At 46.3% G+C, this 15078-nt stretch overlaps 1 long non-coding RNA gene across 1 annotated transcript; it reads left to right on the top strand.

Annotated features, from left to right (window-relative positions):
• The first annotated feature begins 308 nt into the window (after window positions 1-308).
• Window positions 309-13113, top strand: LOC144679598 (uncharacterized). Its single transcript, XR_013576375.1, has 3 exons — window positions 309-395; window positions 1318-1407; window positions 12743-13113. It is a non-coding gene; the product is annotated as an uncharacterized LOC144679598 (long non-coding RNA).
• Window positions 13114-15078: the final 1965 nt, after the last annotated feature.

The following is a 15078-nucleotide window of genomic DNA, read 5'->3' as shown; positions in this document are numbered from 1 at the left end:
ATACTTCAGGGATGTTGTATATGTGTTTTTAAGTCTGGAATCTGTTTTTTATAAGCAAATCTAATGAGAACAAATACTGGTTAAACTCTGGCACATTGAGCTTGCACATTGTGCTGTTACAGACAATCTGTAGTCGAACAGTTTCTCCATGTGTCCAATGATTGGTTTGATCACCTGCACCCCTCCCTTTGAGAATGTTTAAGAGAAAGGCTGCCAGAAGCTCATCTCTCTGGGATGGCTGCTCCACTGAGATAAGACTCATCTCAGGTTTAATTGGCTTCTGGGAACCCATCCCAACCACCCGCTGTTCAAACTCATTTCACTTACAGTATATCTTGGACAGGAGCAAGAGCAAGTAAGTGAGTTGGCACAAAGAGCAGATGCAGGGCTAAGAGGTAATTATAAATGAGGTGTATGGATTATTTAGAACCTATGGGTGAATGCTATTTGACAAAGAAAACATTGTTTGACCACATCAAGTTCATAGTTCTTTTCTGTGTATGCTTGTAACTTTTGGTGGTTGAATGACAGCAAGGACATTATATATTCTGTCTTATGGGAGAAATAGAAAGGAGTCTTTGCCAGCAAAGGATTTTATGAAGGTTTTTTTCCAGGGGATATTGAGGTGATGACCTGGAATGTATGAATCTGACTTTATTTGGTATGCTGATTGTTGTTTATTCAAAGCACCAAGCTATTAGTTGTAGCTTCCCCTCTATGACTGGCAGCTGTCCTTTTGCATACCCTCATGCTGTAGGGATGAAGGTGATCTTTCCCATCCCTTTCTATTCAGATTCCAGAAGGAGCAATCCTTCCTTCATCACCAGGATAGGTAGTATGTAGCAAGCTTTAGTGATACTAGGCTGCACCAGATTTATCCAGTCACCCAAAGCAAGGCTTTGGAATTCCTATTGTCTGCACTATTACACTTCTTGTAGTTACATCGGCCTCATTATATTTTTGGTTCCCCTTTGTCCACAGAAGACTTACTGGGGCCAGAAGCCATGATTGCTTGGAATAACCCTGATCACCAAAACTCAATCATTCTGATACATAGCTTTGAGTCATCATGGATGGTGGTGACACTGTCACATGAAAGTGTTAAATTATTTTTCTGGTAGTGAGAATTCACAGGCAGGATAAGGTATTGGAATTGCCAACTAGCTGCATGTTAATTGAATGAAATCCTTTCCTGTTGGTGACAGTTGTCATATGGAACTTTTGAGTACCACAGGTTTCCCATAAATTGGTTATTTATACCTTTTGGAACCCTTCCAATCTGTAGAGCTGGATAACTCTCTCCGTTTCTTTATACAGGAGTGTGCTGCCTAATGTGGCAAAGGTCCTCAGATGCTGCTTGGAGGGATACAGTGGCAGAGATATTCAAGGAAGTGGTGACTTTGACTGGTACAGACAGCACTATTCTCTTGATGGAAGTGGGCTGCAGGTCTTCAGCCATCAGTTGATGTATCTCCTCATTTGTCTTAAAGGAGAAATAGAGCCTTTCGAGGCATTGAAGTGATTTAGGTTGGTGGAGCAGAAGTTAGGGAAATGGAGTGACATTATTAGCCTTTGCCACGTGACATTTAAATGGGGTGGGATGGGGGGAGTTAAAGGCAAATAGCATTATTTCTGCAGCATATCCTACAGCTTTTCTTACATTGCAACAGTGACTACATTTCAAAACCACCTCATTGGTTGTAAAGTGCTTTGAGATATCCGGTGATCAAGAAAGGTGCTATACAAATGCAAGCCTCTTTGGCAAATTTATGGCATGAGTTGTTTCCATGATAACCATTACCAGTCTATTTTATTGAGTTTTGCTCAAAGTAAATCAAAGGAATATTCAGCACCATATCCAAAAAAGGAATCACTTCTATCAATGGCAGGTGTCTCAGTCCAGGTCCTCTTCTCTGTGCTCTTCAGACCACAGTGATGGTCCAGCCTCACATTCCCTGGAAACGTTACTGATGCCTGCACCTTGGCAGTGCTGGTCATTGCTGCCAGAATATAGTGGGCAGGCGCTACAGAGTTCTCTCATACTCTCTGTGTGCTCTCAGCACCTTTTAAGGAGGGGCTGGCCCCCATCACACCAGCATCTGTGACCAGTGATGCTGTGCACCAGCTCCTGAGGGGCTGAGGTGCTGAAGGTGGACACAGCATCAGATGCGTCTAAAGTTTCATGGCTGCGTCTCTGAGATGGCCCTGATCATGGAGAGCTGCAAGTGAGCTTCCCTCAGCCAGACAGGAGTCAGACATTCTCAGAGGCTATGTGAAGATCTATGGAGCGACCTCACTGCATGTTGTCCTCATCCTCCTGCGATTGAGCGATTATTAGGGCCTCCACTGCATCTCCATGACAGGAGCATTCTCACAGAGGGTATTGGCGCTGCAATAAGCCAGATTGGAGTCAAACGTTCACAACTGTGATGTGAGGATCTATGGGGACACCTCACTGCATGTCGTCATCATCCTCCACAAATCTGGCAGCTATGAGGGCCTCCCGAGTGCGCCTGCCTCGTCTAGCCAGTGCGATGGCCTCATCCCCATTGTCGTCACCACTGAGGACCCCCTCACCCTCATCCCCGTCAGCGTCCTCCTCATCGGAGGAGACATGAAGCACCTCCATCTCCTCCTCAGTCAGCTCCTCTCCCTGTTGCAGCACCAGGTTGTAAAGGGCACAGCAGACGACGACGATGCGTGACATCCTCTGCAGACTGTATTTCAGGGCTCCACCAGACTCGTCCAGGCACCGGAACCACATCTTCAGCATCCCAATGGTCTGCTCCACCAAGCTGCATGAGCCTCATTATAGCGTCGCTCTGCTGCAGTCTGAGGCCGCCGCACGGGTGTCATCAGCCACGTCCTCTGTGGGTAGCCCTTGTCCCCAAGGAGCCAACCCTGCAGGCTCCGTGGACCCTGGAAGACTGCAGGGACTTGCCAGCAACTCAGCATGTCGGCATCATGCACACTCCTTGGAAACTGTGCGCATACCTGCATTTCTGGTGGTCGCATACCAGCTGCACATTCAGTGAGTGGAAGCCCTTGCGGTTGATGAAGTCCACTGAGCGTAGTGACGGAGATCTGAGCACCACATGAGTGCAGTCAATCGCACCCTGCACCTGTGGGAATCCTGAGATTAGGGTGAATCCAATGGCACTTGCATCCTGGCTGTCCTGGTCCCAGGTGAGATGCAAAGCTGTGTGCCATGGAGAAGATGGCATCCTTGACCTCATGGATGAATTTGTGAGTAGTGGATTGTGAAATCTCACAGAGCTCACCGGTGGAGCCCTGAAAGGAGCCACTGGCATAGAAATTGAGCGCGGCAGTCACTTTCACAGCCGCTGGCAGTGGATGTCCTCCATGTCCCCTTGGCACTAAGTCCTGCAGTAAGTGGCAGGTGTGAGCCACCAGGTCCCTAGACATGCGCAGTCATCAGCGAAATGGGTTCTCAGTCATCTGCAGGAATGGCAGGCGGCCTCTATAGACCCTGGGTGTCGCTAGGCGCCGACCAGCCACGGCTCACTGTCGCTCCTGGGCAGTGTGTGCGGGAGCCCCTGCTGCCCCTTCTTCATGAGGTTGCTGCTACTGCCTTTGCGCGGCCAGGTGCCTCAGTCGCTCTCTCTTCCGTCTTCTACGCTTTCTGTAGGTCAACAGGCATACAGCTAGGCCACCAGGGTCCATGATACTGATGTGGTCCTCCTGAAGCATGAAAGAGAGAGAGGCGTGGTTATCATGGCTGTACTTAGCACCTTTCCTGGCCCAGTGTGACCGCCCCTTAAGGCTTCCCGGAGAGTGCTGGTCACCCCTCAGATGGCCAGACATGAGTGCGCTGCATGGCTGCCCTGTCAACCTGCAACTGGGGGACACTGGTCCAAACCAGGATGCTGAGATTGCAAGGGGCTGTGAGCACCTCCAGCAGTGACTGCTACATGGCCAGCATTGGCGAGGAGATTGTACAACGTATGTAGCCCAACTGCTCCGTAGTCCAATAAAGTGATGGCGGACTCGAAGTCTATGCTGGGGGTGGGTAGGAGGTGGGAGGGGGTAAGGTATGGAGTGCTTGGTGGCCATTTGGTGCCTCCGCATTGCTTGCATGGGCTGGCAGGCTAGGAGCCTGACCCCAATCATATCACAGAAGCTGTGCCTGATCTGTCTCAGTTGCTGAGGCATGGTCAGTTTATACAGGTGTCCCTAATGCGTGGCCACTTCCCTCGCTTACCCTGCCCCCTACCTGTGCACGGGATGCAGCGCCAGGGCAGCACTTGGCCCTCCCGTCCTCAGCAGTCGCCTCTGAGGCTGGCCAGCACTTGCCCCTGGACACCCCCACCCCTCAGCAGTTGCCTGCGGGGCCAGGCATCAGTTTCCCCCAGCCCCTGGCACCCCTGAGGCCTGTAAACAACAGGCGAGCTGTGGAGAGCGCTGCTGCTCACTCACCTCAGTTCCCCCAAAGTGAAGGCCACCAAGTGCACATCGCCTGCACGCTGTTGTGAAACACGTTGACGTGCTTTCCCACAGTGTGGACAGATGATGCGGCGGGTTTCCAAGAGCCTGGCGAGATGGCCTTTGAATTATATGCTAATGTTTTGCAATTAGCTCCCTGTCGACCGATGGTTGGAAACGCGGCCTGCTGTTAGCGGGCTGAGCAGAAGATTGCGACCTGCCTTCCCGCCGTCGTGAAGTGGGTCCCGCCATTTTTTCCACACACACCACCTATCACGCCTGCCACCAGCGGGCTCAGAACATTCCGCCCAGGACCTCTGAAATGTGTTAGCCGGTCTCAACTCACTGCTTGTGTTCCAGCATGAGATCGAAGGTTAACAGGAAAATTGTGGAGTGTAGTGTGGTGTAATACCCCAGAACTCCAAGGTGCAGTGATAACGCTCATTTATGCCAATTCTGTTCTATGCGCTGGGTTCTCAATGTTAAACACGGCATCTTGGTAAGGTGAGGCAAATGAGGGGAAATCAAAAGTTTCAATTTAACGCCTTGAAGCTGCAGTAGAATTCACAAAGTCCAATCCACTGAATCCAACTTTATACTAATTACACTTCATTCTTCAAGTACAGATAAGGTAAAATGCTTGAAATTGTCCTGAATTCTTACTGTGTACATGATTATACCATTTGGCTGCATATGAAATATTGACAAGCTATGAACAGATTACAGATGAATCAAATACCTTCCACAGTGCACCTGAAGCATACTAACATCACAACAAAAGATTCAATTATAACGACCATGTGAGTCAAACATCCTGTGTGATGGATCAAACATCTCCACTTGTCAATCAGAGGATTAAATCAAAACTCCTGAGAATTAAATTAAGTGGGGATACCTACTTGGACATTGGATCTTGGTAACAGCTGATGATACTTAGCTCAAATGACAACTCAACAACACACTGATAAGATAAAAATGACACGTGTAAAAGCTGAGGATTATAAAGATGACCCAAAATATTCCTCTTTAAAGGCCATTTCCACTAAATTGAGTGACTCATTCATAAAATCATATTATTTTTAGAATCTTACAGTGTAGAAGGATGTGAGTCAGCACATTGTACCTGTACTGGTTCTTCAAGAGAGCTGCCCAATTAATCTTATTCCCTTGCTCTTTCCTCACACTCCAGCATTTTTTTCCTTTTTCATATAAATATCCAATTTCCTATAAAAGTTACTATTGAATCTGCTTCCACCATGCTTTCAGGCAATGATTTGCAGACTGTAATAACCTGCTCTATAAATTCTCATGTATCCCCAGTTCTTTCACCATTAAGTTAAACATATGTCCTATCAACACTCCTGCTAGTGGAAATAATTTCTCCCCATCTGCTCTATCAAAACCCATTATAATTTTGAACACCACTATGAAATCTCCCCTGAACTTTCTCTGCTTTAGGGAGAATGATTCCAGCTAGACACCAGTCTCCCTACATAACTGAAGACTCTTATTCCTGGTACAATTCTGTTAAATCTCCTCTGCACTTTCTACAAGGCCTTCATGTCCTTCCTATGGTGTGATTCTCAGAATTGGACACAATATTCCAGCAATTTATAAATGTTTATCATAACTTATTTTCTTTGCACTCTATGCCTCTGTTTATAAAGTCCAAAGACCTCCATTTTTTAACAGCCTCATCAACTTTTCCTGCTACCTTCAAAAATTTGTGCACATACATCTGCAGCGCCCTTTGTTTCTGCACCCCATTTAAAATTGTACCATCTAGTTTATATTGCCTTTCCTCAATCTTCCTTCCAAAAGGTATGAGTTCACAATTCTCTGTATTAAATTTCATCTGCCATGTGTCTGCAGTCCGTCTATGTCTTCCTTAAGTCAATCTGTGTGAGAAGTGAGGAAACTCCCTTTCTTTCATTTGTATGGGGTGAATGATATCCTGAGGCATGCAACAGTGGTTGACTTTCTGACCCCCCCACGTTTGGCTGCAAACTCCTCTAAGGGTTGCTCCAGAAGTAGGAAGTGGCCCTGGGAATCCTCAAACTTCCAAGTTTGCTGATGACACAAAACTTGATGTGAATGTGAGAAGTGAGGGGGGCATTAAGAGGCTTGAAGGCAATTTAGGCAGGCTGAGTGAGTGGGCAAATAAATAGCAGATGCAGTATAACGTGGATAAGTGTGAAGTTATCCACTTCGGTAGGAAAAATGGAATGGCAGAATATTATTTAAATGGTGATAGATTGGGAAATGTTGATGCACAAAGGAACCTGGGTGTCCTTGTACACCAATCACTCAAAGCAAGCATGCAGGTGCAGCAAGTAGTTAAAAAGGAAAATAGTATGATGGCTTTCATTATGAGAGGACTTGAGTAAAGGAGCAAGAGTGTCTTACTGCAGTTGTACCAGGCCTTGGTGAGACAACATTTGGAGTATTGCGTGCAGTTTTGGTCTCCTTACCTAAAAAAAGGGTATGCTTGCCATAGAGGGAGTGCAGCAAAGTTTCACCAGACTGATTTCTGAGATGGCAGGATTATCGTATGAGGAGAGATTGAGCCAACTAGGCCTATATTCACTGGAGCTTAGAAGAATGAGAGGGGATCTCACTGAAACGTATAAAATTCTGACAGGGCTGGACAGACTTGATGCAGGGATGATGCTTCCTCTGGCTGGGGGATCTAGAACAAGGGGTCACAGTCTCAGGATATGAGGTAAACCATTTAGGACTGAGGTGAGGAGAAACTTCTTCACTCAGAGGGTGGTGAACCTGTGGAATCCTCTACCACAGAAGGCTGTGGAGGCCAAGTTACTGAATAAATTTAAGAAGGAAATAGACAGATTCCTGGACTCTAAAGACGTCAAGGGATATGGAGAGAAAGCGGGAATATGGCGTTGAGATAGAGGATCAGCCATGATCATATTGAATGTTGGAGTAGGCTCAAAGGGCCGAATGACCTATTTTCTATGCTCCTATTTTCTATGTTTCAGTTCCCATGAAGTCTCATGGCATCAGGTCAAACACAGGCAAGGAAACCTCCTGCTGATTATTACCTACCACCCTTCCTCAGCTGATGAATCAGTGCTCCTCCATATTGAACACTGCTTGGAAGAAGCACTGAGGGTAAAAAGGACACAGGATGTGCTCTGGGTGGGGAAATTCAGTGGCTCAATAGCCGCACTGCTGACTGAGTTGGCCAAGTTTTGAAGGACATAACTTCCAGACTGGACTTGCAGCAGGGAGAAAATCAACAAAAGAGAAAACCTGCTTGACCTCATCCTCATCAATTAACCTATCACAGGTGTAAATGCCCATGACAGTATTCATAAGAGTGACCATCCCACATCCTTGCAGACACTAAGTCCCACCTTTACACTGAAGACACCCAGATCATGTTGTGTGGCACCACCATCATTCTAAATGGGATAGATTCAGAACAGACCTAGCTACTCAAAATTGGGCACCCAAGAGGGCCATCAGCAGCATCAGAGTTGTGTATCACTGAAAAAAGGCACATGTTGTCAAATCTTATCGTCTTGCACTCATCAGGACAATTTGCAAGAATAGCAAATTGTAAAAGGCACATTTTATACTGTATGAGCAAAGAGCACTTATTGTTTGGCAAGTGTACTCTGATTGGTAGAGGTGTTGCCAAACCACAATGCACCAGTTAACTGCTAACTGACAGTTAACTGCCAAGCTTTGTTTAAATTCAATCCAGGCAGGTTGACTCTGATTGGTCATGGCATTGCCCTGGGGAATGAACCAAGGAATGGCTGTCGCCTATTTTGTTTAGTTCGTTGGTTGTCAGTGTAATTCTTAGCAGACTCAGGATTGTTTAGCAAATGTTGTCCAATCGTGGAATCACATCTAATTTTGGACACTATGTTTTGAGTTTTAAGATTATCAGTTGGGCTCGCAGTGTGACTCACTTACAAGCCAGTGTTAGAAGCTATTAATTTTCACATACAGGGCTCTGTCCTTTGCAGACAGAAGGAGCATGTACACAAATTGCACCTTTTTCAACTAAACAAAATAGGTGACAACCATTCCCTGGTTCATTCAGCAGGGCAATGCCTTGACCAATCAGAGTTAGCCTGCCTGGTTTGATTTCAAACAAAGCTTGGCAGTTAACTATCAGTGATCAATCAACTGGTGCATTCTTCATGGCAACACCTCTACTAATAAGAGTCCACTTGCCAATCAATCAGCACTCTCTTCTTATGCAGTATAAATTGTTGTTTGCCTTACAATTTGGTATTCTTGCAAATTGTCCTGATGAGTGTAAGATAAAAAGATTCAACAGCATGTGTGTTTTTTCAACAATACTCAAGTTCTATATTATCAAACGAGCATCAGAATTGTATTCAACCACTGTCTGTAACCTCATAGCAGGGGCAGAGAGACCTGGGGTACATGAGCACCAATCATTGGAGTTTGCAGGGCAGGTTGGGGAAGCAGTTAATAAAGCATACGGGATTCTCGGCTATATAAATAAAGGCATAGGCTGGAATCTTACGGGCCACTGGAGGTGGGATAGCAAGCGGGGGGAGTCTTAAAATTGGATGCCAAGACAGTTGCACCTTGCCTATCACCTACCTGCCCCCACTGTGATTTTACAGGGGAGGCATTGGGTGGCACGCCTCCTTTATTTTTACTATTTCACGGGACATGGTCTTCGCTAGCTGGACCAGCATTTATCGCCCATCCCTAGTTACCCTTGAGAAGGTGGTGGTGAGCTTGCTTCTTGAACCGCTGCAGTCCATGTGGTGTAGGTACACCCACAGTGCTGTTAGGAAGGGAGTTCCAGGATTTTGACCCAGCAACAGTGAAGGAACAGCGATGTATTTCCAAGTCAGGATGGTGAGTGACTTGGAGGGGAATTTCCAGGTGATGGTATTCCCATCTAACTGCTGTCCTTGTCCTTCTAGATGATAGTGGTCGTGGGTTTGGAAGGTGGTGAATTTCTGTAGTACCTCTTGTAGATGGTACACACTGCTGCTACTGTGCGTCGATGGTGGAGGGAGTGAATGTTCGTGGATGTGGTGCCAGTCAAGCAGACTACTTTGTTTTGGACGGTGTCAAGCTTCTTGAGTGTTGTGGGAGCTGCACTCATCCAGGCAAGTGGGGAGTAATCCATCACACTTGTGCCTTGTAGATGGTGGAGAGGCTTTGGGGAGTCAGGAGATGAGTTACTCGTCGCAGGATTCCTAGCCTCTGACCTGTTCTTGTAGCCACAGTATTTATATGGCTAGTCCAGTTCAGTTTCGGGTCTGTAGTAAGCCCCAGGATATTGATATTGGGGGATTCAGCAATGGTAATACCATTGAATGTCAAGGGGTGATGGTTAGATTCTCTCATGTTGGAGATAGTCATTTCTGGCAATGGTGTGGCGCGAATATGACTTGCCATTTGTCAGCCCAAGCCTGGATATTGTCCAGGTCTTGCTGCATTTGGACATGGACTGCTTCAGTATCTGAGGAGTCGGGCATGGTGCTGAACATTGTGCAATCATCAGTGAACATCCCCACTTCTGACCTAATGATGGAAGGAATGTCATTGATGAAGCAGCTGAAGATAGTTGGAGCCTAGGACACTCCTCCCACTGCTGTTGTGATAGTTTCTGTGGCTAGTAGGCTGGCACCAAGTGTCCAATTCGCCAGGTGAAAACTGGCGGATTGGTGGCCGGGCAATGGGGGAGAGCCTCATTTTCAGGCCCCCAATGTCCATTGGTGGCCCCAGTAAGGTGAGAACTCAACCCCGTGTTCTCCACCCATTGGTCATGTCTGACCAATTTGATTGAATTTTTCGAAGAGGTGACCAGGTGTGTAGATGAGGGCAATGCATTTGACATAGTCTACTTGGAATTCAGCAAGGCTTTTGATAAGGTCCCTCATGGGAGACTGATAATGAAGGTAAGAGCCCATGGGACCCAAAGCAATTTGGCAAATTGGATCCAGAATTGGCTGAGTGGCAGGAAGATGGTTGAGGGGTGTTTTTGTTACTGGATGCCTGTGTCCAGTGGGGTTCCACAGGGATCAGTGTTGGGTCCCTTGCCATTTGTGGTATATATAAATGATTTAGACTTGAATGTAGGAGGGTTGATCAGTAAGTTCGTGGATGACACGAAAATTGGTGGGGTGATAACTAGTGAGGAGAATAGCCTTAGATTGCTGGAGGATATAGACGGGCTGGTCAGAAGGGCTGATCAGCGGCAAATGGAATTTAATCCAGATAAGTGTGAGGTGATGCACTTGGGCAGGACAAACCAGGCACAGGAATAAACGATGATTGATAGGACCCTAGGAAGTACCGAGGATCGGAGGGACCTTGGTGTGCGTGTCCACCGGTCTCTTAAGGTAGCGGGACAGGTAGATAAGGTGGTTTAGAAGGCATATGGGATAGTTTAGAAGGCATATGGGATACTTGCCTTTATTAGCCGAGGCATAGAATATAAGAACAGGGAGGTTATGCTGGAACTGTATAAGAAGCTGGTTAGGCCACAGCTAGAGTATTGCGTGCAGTTCTGGAATCTGCATTATAGGAAGGATGTGATTGCACTAGAGAGAGCGCAGAGGAGATTTACCAGAATGTTGCCTGGGCTGGAGAGTTTTAGTTATGAGGAGAGATTGGATTGACTGGGGTTATTTTCCCTGGAACAGAGGAAATTGAGGGGGTATAAAGGTGATTGAGGTATATAAAATTATGAGGGGCATAGATAGGGTAGACAGGAAGGAACTTTTCCCCTTGGTGGAGGGATCAATAACCAGGGGGCATAGATTTAAGGTAAGGGGCAGGAGGTTTAGCGGGGATGTGAGGAAGAATTTTTTCACCCAGAGGGTGGTGGGAATCTGGAACTCACTGCCTGAAAGATGGTAGAGGCAGAAACCCTTATAACATTTAAGAAGTATTTGGATGTGCACTTGCGATGCCTTGGCATACAAGGCTATGGGCCTAGTGCTGGAAAATGGGATTAGAATAGTTAGGTACTTGTTTGACCGGTGCAGACTCGATGGGCTAAAGGGCCTTTTTCTGTTGCTGTGGACCTCTATGACTCAAGACTATGACACCCCTTGATCTGTCACTTTCCTGTCCACACCAAGTTCTGCAAGCCTGGCTTCAGTGAGAACCCAAACTTACTTCACAGTCTGGGCCCCATCACTTAAATGGCGCTGCTGGGACAAGAGAAAGGCACATCTTCCTCTCAGATGGGGCCAGATGTCCTGCCTCAAACCAGTAATTGGCATGGTGGCCAAACTGAGGTGGGCGTGCCTCCAACTTTTACTCAGTGGATGGGGGGAGCGGGGTGGGGGTGGTTGTGACCCTGCCCCCAGCAGAATACTCAGCCCATGAGGTACAAAAGCAAGGAACATATGGTGAACTTTTACTGAACCTCATCTGGAGTATTGTGTCCAATTCTGGGTGCCACACTTTAGGAAGGATGTAAAGGCATTGGAGAAGGTGCAGAAAAGATTTACAACGATGGTTCCAGGATGAGAGACATCAGTTATGTGGGTAGATTGGAGAAGATGGGATTGTTCTTCTTTGAGAAGAGAAAGTTGAGGCAAGATGTGATAGAGCTGTTCAAAATCACGGGGATCTGAACAGAGTAGATAGGGAGAACCTGTCCCATCGATGGAAGGGTTGAGAACCACAGGACACTCGTTTAAAATGATTGGAAAAAGAACCTAAGGTGACATGAGGAAAACATTTTATTTGCAGTGAGTGGTTAGGATCTGGAATATACTGTCTGAGAGTGTGCCGGAGGAACATTCAATTGTGTCTTTTTTTTAAATTCCTTTGCGGGATGTAGGCTTCACTGGCTAGGCCAGCATTTATTGCCCATCTCTAATCGCCCTTGAGAAGGTATTAGTGAGCTGCCTTCTTGAACTGCTGCAGGCCACGTTGTAAAGAACATATCTTTTTATTTCTGTTGGACTGTGGATTAAAATTATAATGGTTGCAGTCTGAAAGACATGTCTACTGTCACAGTGTGAGGGAGATATACAATGTTACTGTCCTGGAACTGAGTGTGCCATGCAAGACAGGATGGTGCCAAGGAGGAGTCTTGTCTAATGGGGAACAGCCTGGCAACAACATTTTAATTGGCTCCTAACCAGGTTTGTGTGAGAGCAGTGCAGCAGAATAGCTCCTAGCCTGAAAAGAGAAAAGACCAAAAACCTCTTTCCCCTGTCTGTGTAAGATTCCAGTAATTCTACAATAATAGCTAGCTGGTTTTGTTTTTTCTTATATCTCTATAACCTGCTCTCTCCTGAAAACCCCTGTCAAGAGGAAAAAGGGAAAATCACCCGTTAGAGACATTGAAAAGCAAGTGCTCAACCAGTGAACTAAAGGCTGCAAGTGCTGGGAAGACCATCTCATGTCATCAACAAAGAACTGAAAGGAATTTGGAAGACATCGATCAAAATCAACCTTTTGAATCCTGTACTCCAGAATTGGTGCTATTGAACTGTTGTATCCCACCCTTAAAATCCATGTTTTTGTGTGTCTTATGTGTCTTGTATGTATATGTATAGGGATATAAGAAGAGGTAGAGTTTAGGTTATAGAATTAGAAATTAACAGTTCATATTTCTTTCTTTTGCTGCTGGTTAAAGACAATTTGTTCAATAAACAGGTGTTTACTTATTAAGTTTACAAACCTGGTGCTTGTATTCTGTTAACCTAAATTAAACAATTAGGTGGTTTGACCAAACTTTTCACATTTGTCGTGGCTCAGGAGGCAGTGGGTCTTGGTATTGCAGCACACTATCCCCAGTGAGTCGTGACGATGTGGTGTAGGTACACCTACAGTGCTGTTAGGGAGGGATCTCCAGGATTTTAACCCAGCGACAGTGAAGGAACAGCAATATATTTCCAAGTCAGGATGGTGAGTGTCTTGAAGGAGAACTTGCAGGTGGTGGTGTTCCCATGTGTCTGCTACCCTTGTCCTTCTTGGTGGTAGAGATTGCGGGTTTGGAAAGTGCGGTAGATGGAACATTGGTGAGTTGCTGAAGTACATCTTGTAGATGGTAAACACTGCTGTCACTGTGCATCGGTGGTGGACTGAGAGAACGTTTAAGTTGGTGGATGGGGTGCCCATCACGTGGGCTGCTTTGTCCTGGATGTTGTTGAGTTTCTTGAGTGTTGTTGGATGTGCACTTACCCAGGCATGTGGAGAGTATTTCACAAGAGAATTTGATAATTATCTGAAATAGAAGGGTACGGGGGAAATGGTAGGAGAGTAGGACTCACGAGTAGGTGTCACAGAGAGCTGGCACAGACAGGATGGGCTGAATGGCCTTCTTCTATGCTGCAGCCATGCTATGATTCTATTGGTGTAGTGGTAATATCATTGGACTGGTAATCCAGATACCCAGGTGAATGCTCTGGGAACATGGGAATAAATCGCATCAGAGAAACTGGTGGAATTTAACTTCAATTAATAAAATCTGGAATTCCAAGCTAATCAGACCATGACAACTATCATTGATTGTTGTAAAAACCCATCAGGTTCACCCTAATGTCCTTTAGGGAAGGAAATCTGCTGTCCTTACCTGGTCTGGCCTGCATGTGACTCCAGGACCACAGCAATGTGGTTGGCTCTTAACTGTTCTCAAGGGCAGATAGGGATGGGTAACAAATGCCCACCAGTAATCCCATCTCCCCATGAAAGAATTTTTAAAAAATGAACCTGGACAAAGCAACCCATTTAATCGACATCCCATCCACCACCTCCCCTAGCACAAAGGAAGATGGTCGTGGTTGTTGGAGGTCAGTCATCTCAGATCCAGGACATCACTGCAGGAGCTCCTCAGGGTAGTGTCTTTGGCCCAACCATCTTGTGCTGCTTCATCAATAACCTTCCATCATATGGTCAGAAGTGGGGATGTTCGCTGATGATTGCACAGTGTTCAGCACCATTTGCAACTCCTCAGATACTGAAGCAGTCCAAGTCCAAATGCAGCAAGACATGGACAATATCCAGGCTTCGGCTGACAAGTGGCAAGTAACATTCGTGACACACAAGTGCCAGGCAATGACCATCTCCAACAAGGGAGAGTCTAACCATCACTTCTCAACATTCAATGGCATTACCATCACTGAATCCCCCACTATCAACACCCTGGGGCTTACCATTGACCAGAAACTGAACTGGACTAGCCATATAAATACTGTGGCTACAGGAGCAGCTCAGAGGCTAGGAATTCTGCGACGAGTAACTCACCTTCTGACTCCCCAAAGCCTGTCCACCACTACAAGGTACAAGTCAGGAGTGTGATGGAATACTCTCCACTTGCCTGGATGAGTGCAACTCCCACAACACTCAAGAAGCTTGACAGCATCCAGGACAAAGCAGCCTGCTTGATTGGCACCACATCCACAAACATTCATTCACACCACTGATGCACAGTAGCAGCAGTGTGTACCGTCTACAAGATGCACTGCAGGAATTCACCAAGGCTCCTTAGGCAGCACCTTCCAAACCCACGACCACTACTATCGAAAAGGACAAGGGGAGCAGATAGATGGGAACACCACCACCTGGAAGTTCTCCTCCAAGTCACTCACCATCCTGACTTGGAAATATATCACCATTCTGTCACTGTCACTGGGTCAAAATTCT

Source organism: Cetorhinus maximus, chromosome 4, assembly GCF_964194155.1.
Source record: "Cetorhinus maximus chromosome 4, sCetMax3.hap1.1, whole genome shotgun sequence".
In the NCBI taxonomy this organism is placed as follows: Eukaryota; Metazoa; Chordata; class Chondrichthyes; order Lamniformes; family Cetorhinidae; genus Cetorhinus; species Cetorhinus maximus.
The sequence above is the reverse complement of the archived record's forward strand: the minus strand, read 5'-3'. Positions and strand labels throughout refer to the sequence as shown.